General features: G+C 40.2%; 1 protein-coding gene across 12 annotated transcripts in view; it reads left to right on the top strand.

Moving 5' to 3' along the window:
• DAB1 (DAB adaptor protein 1) overlaps positions 1-17,064 on the top strand; it is a 213,139-nt gene that overhangs the window by 86,787 nt on the left and 109,288 nt on the right. For 4 of the 12 annotated variants that reach the window (XM_064719418.1, XM_064719420.1, XM_064719417.1 and 1 more), the window contains one exon: positions 2,790-2,902. The exons of the other annotated variants lie outside the window; for them this stretch is intronic. The gene's annotated coding sequence lies outside the window, so the exon portion shown is untranslated. The remainder of the gene's footprint in view (positions 1-2,789; positions 2,903-17,064) is intronic. 12 annotated transcript variants of the gene reach the window in all.

The following is a 17,064-nucleotide window of genomic DNA, read 5'->3' as shown; positions in this document are numbered from 1 at the left end:
ATGAAAGAGGGAATTTGCAAGCCTGGAATGTGTTTTTCCCTACAGTATCCATTTCCACTTTCTGTGAAATGGCTTTCAATATTTAGGTTATTTCACATTTTGTTATAATCTCTTGGATGGAGATCAGATATGAGATTTACAGTCTGAAATCAGGTTGAAATGGCTCTTGATGGTGTCAGGAATATTTGCAAGGTTTTAGCAGCTGATATGGTGCAGATGAGTGGATAATACAAATAATAACATTTATTATCTCTATTGCTATCCCATTCCCCAGAACTGTGGAGGTGGATTGGAGCCCTCCTTGCCTTCATTTTCCCCCATGGTGTTAGGCACTGTATCAAACAGGAAAAAAAATCCCAAATTATGTTTCAGAATGCTTGATAGTGGAGACACTTGCAGTTTTCTGATTAGGAAATAGCAGAATGATGTGACTCTGGTTATGAGCTAGTCAGTGGTGTCACTGATCAAATATCAACATTTTTTACTCTTTTCTCTCATTCATCAAATCACACAATTATTCAAGATGAAATTTTAACAGCAAATAATTGGCTTTGGAGGAATCTGTGTAGCCCAGGTTTGGGAGGGCACTTGGATCTGCCCCTGAAAATGCTTTTTTGGCAGCAGTGTGTGGTGATACAGATAGAAATGGGATGAGTACAAGTTATTAGTGATTTAAGAATATTATGTGGGATAAAATTGCAACCTCCCAGCTGTCCCTCCTTCCTCAAGCAATGCATCCACTGATCCTTTGAGGCCTGATCTGATGCAAGATAAGAGCAAATAAAGTAAGAGCAAATAAACTTTGGCTACTGAGCAAAGTAATGCTCTCACCTGACTAGAGTGGGACTTACATGGGCACTTAAGACTTTCTGTAACAGATTTTTTGCAGCATCAGGCTCCTGTTTGCAGGATTTGGTAATGCATTTCTTAATTTCTGTTGCCTGTGCAATGTTGAACATTTAAAGCTTTCTAGTTTCTCTTTGTTTCTCCATAAAGTCTGTTCTTTCCCAAATTATTCTGTCTCCTCAGAGCAGTCTTCAGCTAAAAGTGAGGACAGGTTTGCACCATGAGCAGTTCAATGTCTTGGAGCTGAGATTTCTGTTAGGGAAAATATGATGCGATGCAAGGACAAAAGGTAGTCTTGCACAGATTGCCTTGTTTGTGCCTAATTAATGTATTTCTTTCCTATTAGTTTCAAAGGTTTTATTTCTAGTCAGGAGTTAAATGGACCCATTCAGTGTTTATATTTATGCAAATGATCATTGTGTCACTCAGGTTGCAACATTAAAGAAAAAAAGCCAGATATTTTACATGCCTTTGAGTATTGAAGTGATTGCAATTACCTACATAAAAGGAGTTGCTTTATTAATTAATTAACTTGGAGAAAAATGTCTAGTGACCCTCTGAAGGAATATCAATAACTGAAACATTAATTATGTAAATAAGATCTGCCTTTACTGCTCATTATTCATCGTTTAACATGAAAATTGCCTTTTAAAATAATGCTTCATTCATATATTTCAATAAATGTCTAGTCTGCCTGGCTTGTCACTTGGATCTAGATTTTGAGTCAAAAACTGTAGTGACATCAGTACAGACCTTGGGACACTTCCTTTGAGCCTCCAACACCCAGTTCCTGATTGATGGGCTGGCATTTTTTTAGGGGCAGGTTCTCTGAGGCAGCAAATGCCCTTTGGGAATGAGTTTTGCAAAATTCTTGTCTGGAGAAAGACAGAATGGCTGCATTTCGTGGGTGAGGAAGGAGAGGAAAGAAGTAGCAAGATACTTGCAGAGCTTTTTTGAGTTTCCCATGGTTTCAGAAGGGAGGCTGCAGGACTAGCCCAGCTCCAGGTCCTGTTGAGTTGTGGAATTGAATTTTTCACTGAGTCAGAGGCAGCAGCGAAATAACCTAAATATTGAAAGCCATTTCACAGAAATGGCTTTTGCAACAGGTAATTCAATATTCTGGTTTTCTTTTTAACCAAGGCAAACAAATACCACAAGGAAAACAACGTTAGCCCACATGGTTGGTACTGTGATCTTGTTCACTCAGTAAATTTGCTGGTCTCTTTTACATTTGGAGGATGTGACTGAATGCCTCCTGGCAAGTGCTGCAGGTGATTTTGTACAGCTTATGAGAATCCTTTCCTTGTAAAGAGGAAGAGCTCTGCCTTGTTGTTTTCTAAAGTTTCACCAAGCGTGTTAGCAAATTCTGATGTAGGATTCCTGGAGGTTTTTATTCCTTTTCACATCCCCAAAGACAACACACAAAGGTTTCCAGGGTTACTTTTTGCTCAGGTAGCTGTGAGTGCACCTGTAAGAGGAGAGAGAGGAAGAGCTGTGTTTTATTCTCATAATCTCAAAGGCTGTGCTGCACATAATCTTGAGCGTGCAGACAAAAAATAGTAGCTGTGCAGTTGCAGAAAATCCTTTACTCTCCACTCCCTGAAGAGCACCTGCTTATGAGCATAAGACTTTCAGATTCCCTTTTTTTAATGCCTCAGAACTCGCTTTGCCCATAGCAGGAAGGGCTGATGAAGAAATACGTGTGTCCCCCTCCCTTTCCCTTGCAGCGTGATGGATTGTGGAAGTCCTGATTGAAAATTCTAATCACAGCCTTGCAGTCCTTCAGATCACAACCCCTGACAGTTGATTCACTCCTTTTCATGCCTGCTGCCTCTGACTGCTGCTGCTGCCTCGTCTGCATGAGTCTATCATTAGCACACAAAGCGTGATGGATTGGCCAGGGTACCTCTGTCCTCAGAACCTGGGAAATGCTTCTCTTTCAGAATCAAAGAACCTGGGTGTGACATCGGCATGAATGAGAGAAGGAAGTAGTGCAGTGTTGGAGGTGCCTGTTTGCTGCCACTGTTTAGAGGGAAAATGATGCATTATGGGGACTGTAAGTACCTGGCCTGTTTGTTTGGGGTTTGGCTCCTCGGGTGTGGAGCAGTGCATGAGCTGAGTCTGGCAGGTGCACAACGGTTTGGAAATCAGGGCTGTAAACACTTCCAAAATTCTACTTAAAGTTCAGCCTGTTAATGAAATCATTTAAGTTTCAGTGAGATCTGATGGCCAAGCTGATTATAAATGATCATTATTTTGATACTGACTAGGCTCCGCTCACTTTGGTGGATTCTCTTCTCCAAACCCCTTCAACAGGAAACTTTTGCAAATGTTTGCATCTTGCAAATGCTTTTATTCATCTGTGTGACTTGGCATTTAATGTTTCAGTGAACAAGACAGTTAAGTTTTGGCTCCAGTGAAAGATTGATAGGAACAATTTTCGAATGTGGTATCACAACAAAGTGAAAATATGTCATGTTCAAATACTGAGCTCTGATGCGTCATGTGGTCTTGTAATAAATGAAATAGCACTCCCAACCTGACAGATGTGCAAGAAAACGGTTTTAAATTTATGATGATTAATTTTCAAGATGAACTGCAATGAAAAAAATTGTTAGTAGATACTTAAAGAAGGTAAGGGGAACCAGCTTTCTGAAATGAGAACAGGCAGGTAATGATAAAGCTGCCTTCACTTTTATGTTTTGCTTTCTAAAATTTTAGCAGTGGGAAAATTCATATTCTGGCTGCTGCAGCTGGCATTAACAGCTACTCATGCAAGTGTGACATCCTATGGAAATTGCACTTCTTGGATTTGTGCTACTGTTTCGTGCTGGTTGTCTTGGAAGTAGAAATAACTCAAAGCAGAGCTGAAGGGTTTCTGCCTGGTGATTCTTTCAGAGCCATCAAAATAAAAAGGTACTGAACTTAGAGAGAAAACAGAAGTAGCTTGATACTACCTTGAAAAAAACCCAAACATTTCTGAAACTCAGCATGTTTGTTCATTTTGAGGGTTTGCCACTTGAGCAATGACTTTATTTGTCACTGGGACAGTTAAATGTAAAGCATATTGTTTGTTAATAAACTGATTTAGTTAAGCATTTTTAGGCAATTTCAGGCTAAAACCAGCCTCTGATAGCCTTTAGTGAAATCTGCTCCTGCCAAATGCAAGAAGATAAATTACTGCCCATCCCTAGCAGTAAACTCCATTATTTCAAGGAGCTGTGTCCCAGTGAGGCCAAAACTGAGCTTTCCCGTTGGAAATGGAGAAAAGCAGCCTCAGAAGGGATGTGGGCTGTACTTTGTTCAGAGCAGGAGTTCAGCAGGGGAAAAAAAATCCTAAGTATCAGTGTCATGTTATTTTGAAACAAACAAAATGCCTTTAAATGGAGATGTTTTGCTTGTCATTAGCACTATAAGCTTGTACATGGGAATGTTTTTGACATGTTGTGTGGGAAACCCCAACAATTGTCTGCCAGCTGTTAATTTCAGGCACTCTGGGAACAGCTGGTCTATAGCATCTCCTCATATCTGATCTTCCTCATCTTCAACAGTGTTTCCTTTTGTCTGTTAAACACACTTGATGGTTCTAGATTTTTCCCTTATTATTTGAGGGAAATTATAATTATTATGATTATTTGGGAGGGTAGTTGTGGAACTCAAGGCAGTATTATATCTGTGGATTGCAATTTAAGTTAACTTAATATAAAATAAAAATTCTAGAAGCCATTTTGGCTGTCTGAAGATAGATCTGAATGCATGTTCCCATTTTTTTTCTGCAGAAATACTTGTCAGAACAAGGTCTCTGCTGGTCCCTATCAGGTCCCTGTCTTACTGTGCCCAGAGGAAAGAAAAACCAAAATGTCTGAAGAGCTTAAGGATCCAAATATAAAATTAGTATAATAAGTATAAAACTGTCAAAACAGATGAGGTGTATCAGGAAATGTACAGTATATTGTGCTTGCTGCCTTTAGTGCACTTCATAATAGCTTTCATACAAGTTGCTTTGGCCCTTTGTCTTTATTATCAGGAATTGTTTTTATCCACTAAAATCTTCAAAGAATAGCCAAGATCATGCTGAAATTTAATGTCTTTGCCTCCAGCTAATGCCAGTGTCTGTGCTGGAGGGAAAAACTTTATTTAGCAGATGCTTGTGAATGCTCTGTCCCTGCTCTGGAATTGCCAGTAATCCGTTGAAAATTCACTTCTACCAAAACCAGAATTTCCCCCAATCTTACTTTGTTTTTGAAATGAGAATACTCTGTGAGAGTTTCATGATCAGCACAGATCAGTTGTACTGTGGCATTTTTACAGTTGGGTAGAATTCAAAGTTTCTGAAGCACAAATATTGGCAAACATTGGAGTGTCGTGCCAGTGTGTTCTGAGATCTGTTAGCACCTGGCATGAAGTGACCTGAGGAATGTATTAATTGCTTCCAGTGACAATTGGATTGTCTCTTTTTAGGCAGTTTCTGACAAGTTTAGCTCTCCAGTAACCTGTGGTTATTTGCCCTCTGAGTTGATGAAGCTTGATAAGTTTTGGAGGTTCATTCAGGGAGCATTTGAGTTGTACTTGCCATCGAAGAAGTTCCATTTATGATGGGCTGTGTTTTATTTTAAAGGGTGTAAAGCTTTGTTATCATGGAAGGATTTATATTGTCTGTAGTTATACACAAGATCTAATGGTCTAAAGGCATGAGAAAAATATTTTGTTTTTGAAAATATTATATTTTTCAGTTCTGTATTTTGTCAGTGTTAACTTAGATTTTCTCATCTGTTTAATTCAGTGAATTTCACTTTTCATTTCATTACATCAGAAAAGGTTTCATGAAATGACTGTAGAGGCATATCCAAATTGCTGTCTATTACCATGGAGAGCTGCATTTCTGCCCTTTGTAGCTGTACCCAGATGCCCTTTAATGCAGGCAGCAGGAGTGGTGCTCGGGTGCCAACTGTGCCAGCTCTGCTTCCCAGGCCTCTGTCCAAGCCTGCCCTGCCCTGTCAGGGCTCCCTTCTCACAGCCTGCCCTGCCTGCTTTGGGCTCTGACTTCGTTCTGTTCACACAACAGAATTCCTGTTTCCTAGGTCTGGGTGTAAATTTCCCTAAACAGACAGAGTGGATTGTTTTGTTACATTTTTACATTTTCTCATACCCTTTGCTTATGAAAAAAAAGGCTTCTTATTTACTTAGAAGGAAATAAGAAATACAATATTTACTATATTATATTAATAATAAATATCATAAATATACTATTTACTATGTATACAATCACTATAATGCAAGTAAGTAACTTCTTAATAGAAAATACTCATAAAACTGGGTTGATATTTGTGATTGCTACTCTGAATCCTGGCAAGAGGTACCTAAATTCCATCCACCACAGTGAGTAACATTTTGGCATTTACAGATGGGCCTTTGACTTTACAGTTTGTCAGATGTGACCTATGTATCCTTGGCTGTAAATACCTGGAATGTGGAAGATGAGGCTGGAATCTATCTGTGCATGCAAATGTTTGCTTTTAAATTTCACTATACATAATTTCCATATCTTAAGGTAGTTCCCCATCTGTAATGTGAGTTGCAGTTGGTACAGTTATTGGATTATATTGGAATTATTAGTTATTAGAGTATTAGAACTATTTTGAATTAAGAGTTGTTTAACAGTTTTGGACCTTATGTAAAATACTGTGATATGTACTTTGGCAAGATAAACAAAACTGTTAGTGGAGATTTTAGTTTTCCTCTGAGATTGGAGAAATATTTTTCTCCTAAATACTGAGTCTAGAGTATTTTATGATGGTTTGCCTATAATGAATCTTTCAGTTTGTTGATGGAGCTGCTCAAACACACCCAATAATAAAGAGTGCCAAGAAAGCTGAATTTCCATCCTGCTCTGCCACTCTTTGGTGGGAGTGACCAAATCACTTTTGCAACAGGTAATTCAATATTCTGGTTTTCTTTTTAACTTGTGTCTGCCAAATGAAGGCAGACTGATCAAAAGGCACATTGTCAGATTACATGGGAAGTCAGGATTTTACTTCCCCAAGAAAATATGGGTTTCCCTATAGCCCATTTTAAGTCCAGTGCCATACTTTATTAGGTATTAAAAATGTGATCTGTAATAAAATTGAAAAGAATGTATTGGTTTGTTCATGTTTTAAGCAGTAATGGCTGTGGCTTGTCTGAAATGGCCTAGACTTCATTTTAACATCCAGTGACAAAGTGGAAAGGCTGTACAAACGTATGGTACTTTAATTAATGGGGGCAATACTGAGCTTTGAAAGTCCTCTGGAGCTTTTGTCTCCGTTGGAACATTGTGCTGTGAATCTTCCCTAATAGTTAAAGCAAATGAAGTAAAATAGCCTTTGGGCTATTTTGTTACACTGTGTTGTTGGAGGAAAAAAAAAATTAATCCTGTGCCATTTTGCATTTGCTGTCTGTGAATCAAACTGTGAAAGCTAATTTAAAAACTTTCACACTCGGCTTGAATGAGGACTGTCAGTGCTTGGAGAATGTCAAATTGAATGCAATTAGCTGGAGTTGGGCTAGCCTAGATAAACCCATCAGCCTCAGAGTGCTCAGCCTTAATGACTGCTCTGATAAACTAACACAGAGGTTACAGGAAAGAATTTAAAGGCGTTGAAGTCCTGCTGGAAACTTGCCCTGTAGAGAAGAGGTCTTTGAAACCAAAATAGATTGCACACCAAGGGCCAGGGAGGTGGTGAGACCCTGTGGAAGTTAAATACAGCACAAGGGAGCATCCAGGAAAGGGAGACAAAACTACTGATGAAGCTGCTCAGGAATTGTAAATACATAAATTATTTGAGTATTTGTTAATTGTTAAGCAGCAAGTTAGCATTTGTGGACTCTGGAGTAGTTGGGTGACAGAGGATTTGTAGAAGAGGCAGCTGGTACAGCTGTGGTGGAGTGAAATCCTGGAATGTTTCAGGGAATGGTGGCACTGCTGCTGTTCTGGGTTGGGGAAATAATGGGATTTTGAAGGTCATCTCTTCATTGTATCTGTTCATCAAATGCTGCATCGACCTATAATGGGGACATGGGGTCCAAACTTAATGGATAAAGGGTCATACCATGCTTGGTTCTGTGTGTTCAGAGTGACTTCCAGATGGGATGTGAGCTGACTGCAGGTGCTCAAGAGCCAGGGAGTTTAGGAAAAAGACTGGAGGAGAAATAGGTGATGAACGGCTGAAGTGGTGAGAAGAGTCATCTACAACATCAGCTGCTAATCTAAAATGTAAGGACTCTTCCCTTGGAAGATGGGATGTTTGCCAGTCAGTGAACTGCGGCTTTTGGGATATTATTTTTCCACGAGAACATGTCAGAAAATGTGTTTGGAGCTCATTCAGAACATTCCTTTTTTCTTTTCTCTCCACTTTTTCTTGGAGAAGACTCCCTGCAGAGTTTGATCTCCAGGTGCTGAGTGAGGTCTTAGCCCAAGTTATTCCCTGAGAATTGTGAGTGACCCCTGATTTTCCTCATGGAGAGAGAGCCCTGATGGTAAATTGAAAAGAACTGAGTCTGTAAATTAGCATTTTACATGTCATCCCTTCTCACATGAGCAACATGAATTGTGCAGACAACAGCAGCATTTTTAGTTAATGAGCCCAGCCATGAGCACTGTTCACATTTAACATATTTACAGGGGGTAGCATCCAGTCAAAAAATTCCATTAATTTTTTTTTGCATGAATATTGTGTGCATGAGTGCATGCATTTGTGTGTGCATTTGTATGTATGTGTACACTATTACTGTATGCAGTGTTAAAGCTTATGGAGTAATTCAAGAAAAATCACTGAGGAGGTTTCATTAGGCATGTAAATGTATTCAGCAGAAGATTTGAAATAACTCTAATGGAAAAAAAGGAAAAACTGTGCCATTTGACATGAGAAATCTATTTAGAACTATAGTATATGCACAGTCTGTTTTCTGCTTTCCCTTTCTTGAAATTGTTGCCTGAAATATTATGGTGGCATGCAAAGGCTTGAAGTTTAATTTTAAATTTAATTTGCCTGAATGCTGCCAGGGTATTTTTACATAGACAATAAAATTGCAACTTGGTAATATTTGGCACTCAATTTCTATAGAAATGGCATTCAGGATACAACTTTGGGCCCATAAGTAAAATAAAATGAAATCACACACATGTTAATGATGATTTTAAAATATTTTCAGGACTATGTAAATGTAATTTCTGCCTTGATTTTGTTAGTTTTATGGGCAGCAGAGGAGAGAGTTTGTAACAGTCATATATATTGTATATTTAAAGCTGTGAATGAGTTTTTTTCAATCTGTTAATCCAAATGTTCTTTAATGGCTAAAAATAGAATCAAATTACTTCATATAAAAAAATCTGGGACTTATTTACTCAGCTTCAGGCAGAATTATTCTTCCAATAATATTCTGAATTTTCTTGAATAGACTGCTGGAAGGTTACTGTGCTGTTGAAGGCTGAGCTTCCTCACCTGTGATTGCTGATAACCTGGTTGTCCTTCCTGACTTCAGTCCTGATAAGAATGCCTGTTTGGTGAAAAAAACCAATATTTTAATGGCTATTACAATATGAAGTATTTGCCTTGAGGTGTTCAACATCAGTTATCAGTGTAACTTTATCTTCAACCTCTCTGTCATCATCTTGGACAGCACAAGCCCTTGAGCTGGGCCTCCTTATGGGGAATGCACCTGAAATCAGCTGGCTCAGGGCTGAGCCTGGTATTTGTTGTTTTCCAGAGGTGCTGTCACCTCTCCAGTGGGATGTAATTCATGGGAAGGACCAGAGGAGATGAGAGAAAGACTTTTTTTCTTGTTGAATGTCACATTTGCCATTATTTTCTGATGTGTTACCACTCATGCAGATCCTTGTACTCATTTAACTGCTTAAGAGTTCTCCATCTGAATAATGAAACCCTTTTTTTTCCTTTTCCCTGATATGTTAGCCTGGCAGTGGTTTGGTGGTTCCTTTTCCTGGAAGTGATTCCTTTTGCAGGGTCTCTAACCTGATCAGCTGGGCTTTTGTCTTGTTAGGGTGTGAGGTGGTCATCACAGAGGTTACATCACAGTGGGGATCCTGTATGGATGTCTCTCTGCATGGAATTAGGATTATTTCCCAAAGGAAGTCTTTGGTTTAAAGATGCACCATAAAGTCTCTGTGGGTGGTTGGTTTTATTTAATAAAATAGTGCTCAATAATTTAGTATTTAATGAAGTAGTGAATGCTCTGAGCATTCCCAGCTCAGGACTGTGTTTTGTCTTTCCAAGCTCTTTCTGACACCCCTTTAACGCAGACCTGAAAGTCACAGCTAGAACTGGACATCCTGCTTTCCTTCCCTATCCTGTTTTTCCCAAGTCATGTTTAAAGGGGAGTCCCTGCTGCAAGACTCAAATCCCATATTGCAGGAGTAGGTGCTGAGGGAATGCAGCTTTGGAGCTGAATTCTGGAAGGCGCTGCTGTGTGGTTGTTGTACACCTGGGCTGCTGCCTGCATGGAATACTCACACACAAAAAGAAATAAATGTCTGTTCCAGAGCCAAGCACATGTGTAGAGAGGCTGAATTTATCATTGTCCAGGAGAAGTTGTGTGTGCAGTCACAGAGTAACTTCCCTTTTCTCGTGACACCTTCAGGTACAGACAGTCCCTGCTGGAGGATCAAGGTCAGGGCTGTGAGCTGAAGGCAGCCACTGTCTGTGGTCATTGAGGAGGAGGAGGAGGAGGAGGAGGAGGGATGATCTCATGCCTTGGGGCAGCAGGACAAGGTCCTGGAGGCTGAGCTCTGTGTGCCATTGCTGCTGTGTGTGTCATGCAAGATGTCAGCCCTGGCACTTCGCTCTGGTAAAGGTACAAGGAGCTAAACCCAGAACTCATAAAGGGAAATGCTGCTCAACTTTAACACATTGTGGTTACCAGACTATAATTAAACCAAACATCATCAGTAACCAAATCTCTTTTAAAATAGTCAGAAAGACTGATATATTTCTTGTCAAAAGTATTAGGTTTAACTCAAATTTTGTTGACATGTTTTGGGCTACATTTCCTTGGTTGGACTATGTGAGCTAAGGGACTAAGTACCTTTAATTTCAGCTCCTGTGTAGGTGCCTGTAGCTTTTGTGTACCTGTGAGTTCCAAGTATAAAGTGTTTTCATAACTGTGATTTAAAATAAATCTAGAAAACTCTTCTAAGCATTGTTTGGAAAAGAAGCAATATTATGAGAAAATTAGGTGAACTTTTCTTTGCCAATGTGATGCCATGTCAGTCTCTTGTTGGTTGGTTGATTTTTGTTTTTTAATTTTTAATTGACTTTATTGCTAGGCACTGTTTTGTCATGTTACTATGCACAGTGTAATATGAATCATTATTCTGCCATTCTTGCTGTGATTTTGATAAAAATATATCTGAGGAAGAAACCCATTACGCATATTTTTTTTTTAAAGAAACATATCTATGCTCTTATTAAAATTAAATAATATAATGTGTCTTAGGCTTCTTAAAATCTAAATAGGATGAAGAATTCATTGCAGATGATCCTGTGGAAAGGCTTTGCAAGAGGAGGGCAATCAAGTAGGGATAATTAGAGTTACTGTTTAAATATGCAGAAAGCAAAAAGCTTATCTGGAAGAGCAGAGTGAAGTGTAAGTACAGCATAAGACTCACGTAAGGATGATTTGCAAGCAATAAAATCACACCTCCCTGACTTTGTAAGTACAAACTAATAAGCAGTATTTAATAATGGAGACTGTAATAGTGTGGGATATAAACCCAGCGGAATGTGATTTTACCATTAGATCTTACCTGAAGGGGATGGATTGCTTTAGCACTGACAGAGTGAGGATTACAGGTATTTGGAATGTGTGTGCAGGAAGGGATGAGAGTAATTGCTCCAGATAATCTCTGAGCAGTTAACTCAGAATAATGATGGGGAGTTGCTGGGATTTCTCTTCCTGGGTTTTACTTCTTCCTCTGAATCAGCCTGAAAGTGTGAACACCTCTGATGGGACTCTTGCTGCTCCTGTGATTTGGGAAGGTTTGCTGCAGAACAGAATTAATGTGCTGCTAAGAACAAATCCTCCTTGGCACAGGAATGGGTCGGATGGTCTTCAAGTTCTTAATCATCCCTGATTTTGTAACTCTGTCATTATTTTCATTAATTAACTTGAGTGGGTAACACAAACATCACACTTCTTCCAAAATTAATATTATTACTGCCTGCCATTTAGTCTGTTGATGTGAAAAAAAGCCCAAACCAAAATGTTCAAGTGTTGCATAGGCAATAACTTCATTGAACGTGTATTTATCTGAATGGCTTTAATTTGGCATCATCTGCAGCCCCACCATGCACTGAGAGCCTGCCTGGTGTCACAAGCTGGGCAAGGGCTTAGGGAGGCAGGAGCTGCTGGAAATGCTGGAATTCAGGAGCTGGTTCTTCCCTGGGGCTGCCAAGGGTGCCCTGCTCAAAGGAGAAAGGAGCTGGGGGCCTGACCACTGGAATTCCTTTGAGTTCCCCTGGCCCTTTCACAAGGCCATGGGTGCTTAACCCATGGTCCTGGCTGCCTTCCAAGTGGAGTAATTAAATTCTGCATTCCTGAATTCCCTCTCGTTTTAATTGGATTTGGAATTCTTCACCTTTTGGCTTTAAACTCTCCTGGCAAAACAACTGTTTCTCATTACAGCAAGGGCTTTATTCACATCAGCCTATATTAGCCTTGAATGTAATGTACATTGCTTTAAGTGTGCCAGGTGTTTCAGGAGAGCAGTGTACAAGGGAGAGCAACATTTTGCTTCTATTTTTAATTGATTTTCTTGGCTGTACTGAAGTGCACCCATTTGATGGTTATTCCTGTTCGCTCTCTCAGTTTACAGGCCTTGTTGAGACTGTAGAATCAAAGGCAACTCATGAAAATATTTTAGATCTTTTCTGCATCCAGGAAACCTTCTGTTTGCCTCTGTGTGCAGCTTTCATCTCTTTTGTGTAGTCAGTGAAATCTGGGGCATCGCTGGAAATTCAGTTTTTACTATGTATCCAAATGTTCACCTGATCATGGAGGCTGCTCAGCACTTCAGAGGAACCAGCTGGTAAACAAGGGAATCTGTGCTACACCTCCCCTAAAATATGGCTTGGTTTCTACTGTGCCAGTAACTTCTGTTCATGTACTGGAGCCTAAATAATTGATTTTTTCAGTGTGTGCCACAGCACAGCATTTTAAAGGCTGCCTTGTCGATGAGTACTGTGATTCTGCAGAAATTTTAATTAATGAATACGGATGTCCAAAAGCTGTAGGCAATAATGAGAGTGAATACTTGGTTTAAATCTGGGAAGGTAATTTTTGGACAGGACAAATCTTTGATATGGATAAAATTCAGATTAGTTCATGGTTCACCTGGCCCTAGTGATACCTACACTTAGAACCTGTGAGCAGTGCTGGCTCTCAATCAGAATATGTTTTTCCCTGCCTAAAATGGAATTCTATTAGTCAATTCACATTAGCCAAGTCTGAGGTCTGTGTCTGGTTGGATTTGTTTGCACTGGGCTGATGACAGAGCTCTGTTTGGCTTTTTGTTTGACCTGGATATGTGTATCTTCCTTAGTGCTGTCAGTCTGCTCTTAGGCTGTTCAGTGAATACTCCTGTTACTGAAAATCCAAGATCTGTAGTCCTTTATTAAATTATAGAGTACATTACTTGCTCCTTTAGTATTTACCTTTGGGCATTAGGACTCTTTTTCCTACAAAATAACCTGGTGCATGGTTTTGTGGGAGCTTCTGAAACCTCTCTGAAATAAAAAAAAAATCATCCAGCACATCTGGGAATGCCTTTAAAAAAACGAGTAGTATCAATGAGAACATCTGCATTTTTTTTAAAATATAGTATATTTCATGTAAATGATTGCATGAAAGTCTTTATAAGTGGGAAGGTCCCACCTGTGTTGTGGACTATAAATTCACTTTGTACAGCATCCTGTCCCTTTTCTCTGTGTGAATTCCAGAGGACAGCCCCAAACTGACAGAAAGCCTTTCTGCTGTGGACTTGATTTTGTTGGTAGGCCGAGAGGGCGGGCAGAACCAGCATCCTGTCTTTCATCCTTCTGCATGAGGATTAATCATGATCACAGCTGCAGAATAATGCAGATCTTAGCTGGGGCTGGCGAGGGGGAAGGGATGGCTATGGGGGGGACATCTCTTGTCTTCCCTCCTGCCCTTTATGAAAGAGCTGGAAGGAGCAGATTCCTACCTCTTTTTTTTTTTTTTTTTTAACTAGTTAATCTTTCATGCATCTTGTGTTTTTTTCCTTTAATCATAAAGAATGCACTCGATTTACTGGTAACACACACACACACAGAATGTTTGCATGGCTTCCTTGTTTCCTTGATGAGACATCAGGCGCTGGGTGCTGAAATTCTGCTGGTTCAAAGGCACACAGATTTACACCAGTGACTTTTACTGTGTCTCTGTAGGCAGCCCCGAAATGCCTTGCAGGTCAACTGTTCTTGAAATGGATAAAAGTGTGCTAATTCCTTCAAGGTAAATCAGAAGGATTATGACATCTAGGAAGAGGAATCTGCCAGACAGTTCTGAAGCAATATAACCAGGACTGACCCAACAGCGTCTCTGAAGCTTCCAGTAAAATTGCCTGAGGAGTCTGCCAAGAAGCCAGATGCTGCTGCTGGAAAAATACCTTCTGTAGCTTGGCATTTGTCCTGTAATTGCTTCCAAGAGAGAATAAACTGTAGCGTGACAGTGGAAGGTGAATGGTTCCTCACCGCATGCTGCTTGGTGATTTTTTAAAATATTTCGAAAATAAGCATTATTTTCTTATGTGTTACCACTCACGCAGATCCTTGTACTCATTTAACTGCTTAAGAGTTCCCCATCTGAATAATCAAATACTTTTTTTTTATTTTTCCCTGGTGTGTTAGCCTGGCAGTGGTTTGGTGGCTCCTTTTCCTGGAAGTGATTCCTTTTGCAGCCCCTAACCTGATCAGCTGGGCTTTCATCCTCTTAGGGTGTGAGGTGGTCATGCACACCTGGTTATGCCACAGTGGGGATCCTGTATGGATGTCTCTCTGCATGGAATTATGATACAGCAAACACAACACCTGACCCACACAGTTCCAAGGGTTAGACAGTTGTGGGCTTCGCTTTTTCTTTTAGTATATTTTCCAGTTGTGGGAAGAGCACTGTCTGTTATTATTCAGAAATGATGCTGATCTTATCTCTAACCACAAAATGCCTGGAAAGTTTTTAGGGAAGATGCTTCCTTTCTTTAACAATGGTTAATATTCCTACTGATAGAAAGCAGAGGCATTTGTGGAGCAGTGTGTAACCTAATCAGATAAAAATGAGATGAGAACAGAGAAGTGATTCCAAGAAAAGTATTTATTTGAAATTTCTCCAGGAAAATCTAGCAGCTGTCCTCAAATACTTTTGTTTGGTATCATGCAGGAGCCTGCCTGCTGTTCATCCCAGCAATCCTGAGGGATTGCATTCAGGAGTGGTTTGAGGACTGAACTATTCAAACAGAATAATCAAAAGTAATTCTGCCGCTAAAACTCATCAGAGAATCACAGAATGCCGCGGTTTGGAAGGGACTTTAAAGCTCATTGAGTTTTAACTCCCTGCCATGGGCAGGGACGCCTCTCACTGTCCCAGGCTGCTCCAAGCCCTGTCCAGCGTGGTCTGGGACCCTTCCAGGGATGGGGCAGCCACAGTTTCTCTGGGAACCTGAGGCAGGGCCTCACCACCCCTTCAGGAGAGAATTTCTTCCTAATCTCTGCTCTAAACCTACTCTGTGTCAGTTTGAAGCTGTTCCCCCTTGTCCAGTCACTAAATGTCCTTGTGAAAAGTCTTCCTTGTGGGTTCCCTTCAGGTGCTGGAAAGCCACACTTAGCTCACTTGGCAGTTCAAAATACTGATATTTGTCAGTTGCGAACATGAATGTGAAAGTGATTATTGCCTGTTTGTGTCATGCCTGTTTGTGAATTCATACAGTCCCAGAAGCTTCTTGCTTTTTCCCTTTGCTGTGCTAGACAATGAACTTTGGTAGGAGTCAGGTGGTTGAGTTTGGTGTCATAAAGCAAAAGTCCATTTCCAGCAAGGTGAATTCCTTTGATCAGTTGTCCTAATACTTAACAGTCAAGGGAACAAGGGCTGAGTGTTGAAAAATAACAGAGAACAATGGTGCTTGCAAAGGGGCTTTTTGTTGTTGTTGGCCTTTGGAGGGTTTGCTTTGCTTTGCTGTGGTGTCAGGAAGCTTCAGAGAATGGAAGGGCACAATGTACAAGTCAACTCTTGTGGCTGGACAAATCTCAAAGGAACCTGGGACAGTTGGTGCAAAATTCACATCCTTTAAGAAGGTCAGTGTAAGGCATCACTCCATACTTTACTTCAGATTTCAAAGTATAGCTTAAGTTATAGTGCTGTTATTTTATTTAAAAGAAATGAGAAGGTGAGTTTCAGTTCAGTCTCACTTGAAATATTAAGAAAATGATCCTGAAATTGAACAAGAAACAGAGCTGAATCAAGATATTTCTGTGAAGGACAGGAGATGAACAAGATTCCTGCAACTTGCCACTTGAAAACATGCCGAGCTGTCCAGGATGCGAGATATTTAATTCCATAACCTTTTCTTCCAATTAGAAGACACAGATTCTGATTGTGAGGAATTTGCATTCCAATATGAAACGTGGTGTCTGACATTGCTTTTACCTTCTCCCTGGTGATGCTCCTGACTGCAGACTTCTCCCTTTCCTCCGGTGTGATGATTGCACCACTGCACTTTAGTAATCATTTAACAGCTCTAATTACAGAATACTGTGATCCCAACTGTGTACTTTGTCCTCTTTGCCTCTCAGTCCCTGTTTCTTTGGTGCTGAGAGGATCACAAAAGAGCTGTTCTTCTGCTTTGCAAAAATAAATTCCAAAGGCCCTGCTTGGGTAACGTACAGATCTGCATTTTCTCGTGGCTTTGGAGTTAGTGATGCTGAATTTTAGCCATGGAGGGGTTGGTTTGTCTGCTCTTGTTTACATCAGTCATGCTGGCATAACTTCTCTGACACTAATGCAGATACACCAGCATGAAATTGGTGTAACTCCAGCTCCATTAAAATCAATGGAATTAGCCAATATGAGTCAAATGCAAGGCCATTGATTTTGTGCTGGTGTGACTTTATTGACTGCAGTGGAGGTGAGGCAGTTTCTGCTGCTGGGTCTCAG

The sequence above is a fragment of the Zonotrichia leucophrys genome, chromosome 8, assembly GCF_028769735.1.
Source record: "Zonotrichia leucophrys gambelii isolate GWCS_2022_RI chromosome 8, RI_Zleu_2.0, whole genome shotgun sequence".
Lineage (NCBI taxonomy): Eukaryota > Metazoa > Chordata > Aves > Passeriformes > Passerellidae > Zonotrichia > Zonotrichia leucophrys.
This window is presented reverse-complemented; position numbering and strand designations above follow the sequence as displayed.